Genomic DNA, 729 nt, shown 5'->3' with positions numbered 1-729 from the left:
CACACACAGAATTTCAGGTTTAATTATCGGACTCAAACACGGCACGAGCTGATTTGTGTGTTTGACCTTGTTTCTGACTTCGACCATCAAATCCATGTCGTCCAATCAGAATGCGAGCTGGACTGCTCACCTGCTGCCCTGAGTGTGACTCTTTCCACTGAGCCAGGGTCAACACTGCCCCCTGCTGCCCACCAGGACCAACTGCAACAACTAAAACTCTAAAATCTGCCTTCTTTTTGCTTTGTTAAACAACTAAATCTGTTGTTCTGTGACACAATATTTATTATCAAGTGTTTTTTCAATGTTTTACTTCAAATGTTTTGAGAGAGAAACTTTATTAAAAACAAAGAACAAACAAACATATCGAATTGTTTTCGGGCTCAGAGTAGGATGTTTGTTGGAGCTGTGCTGCTCTCTGTTGGTTAGAATCTGTTTCTAAAGACTAAACTTTAGTTTTACAGCTAATCAGTATTTAAATGTGCAACGTGTTTATTATAGTTTTTGTCATGTGGGTAGGAGCAGTGCATCACAGATAATTTGGTTGTTTTTTATTGAATAATCTTTAGTTAAAATCTTAATAAAGGAACTTGGTTTAAGAAAAACATGAATTCTTGTTGCTGAATAAATGATTAAAATTGTTAGTTTCAATAATATTCACAATGTATTACATTTTAGTTTCAAACACACAGAATGTGCAAACCATGAACCATTTTAAATAATATAATAAAT

The 729-nt window shown here is 34.7% G+C and overlaps 1 protein-coding gene across 1 annotated transcript in view; it reads left to right on the top strand.

The window, feature by feature from the left end:
• The window catches only part of LOC106534629 (coagulation factor XIII A chain), a gene marked incomplete at its 3' end in the record, with an annotated part of 11,067 nt that overhangs the window by 5,667 nt on the left and 4,671 nt on the right, over positions 1–729 (top strand).

Source organism: Austrofundulus limnaeus, unplaced genomic scaffold (assembly GCF_001266775.1).
Source record: "Austrofundulus limnaeus strain Quisiro unplaced genomic scaffold, Austrofundulus_limnaeus-1.0 Scaffold1227, whole genome shotgun sequence".
In the NCBI taxonomy this organism is placed as follows: domain Eukaryota; kingdom Metazoa; phylum Chordata; class Actinopteri; order Cyprinodontiformes; family Rivulidae; genus Austrofundulus; species Austrofundulus limnaeus.
The sequence above is the reverse complement of the archived record's forward strand: the minus strand, read 5'-3'. Positions and strand labels throughout refer to the sequence as shown.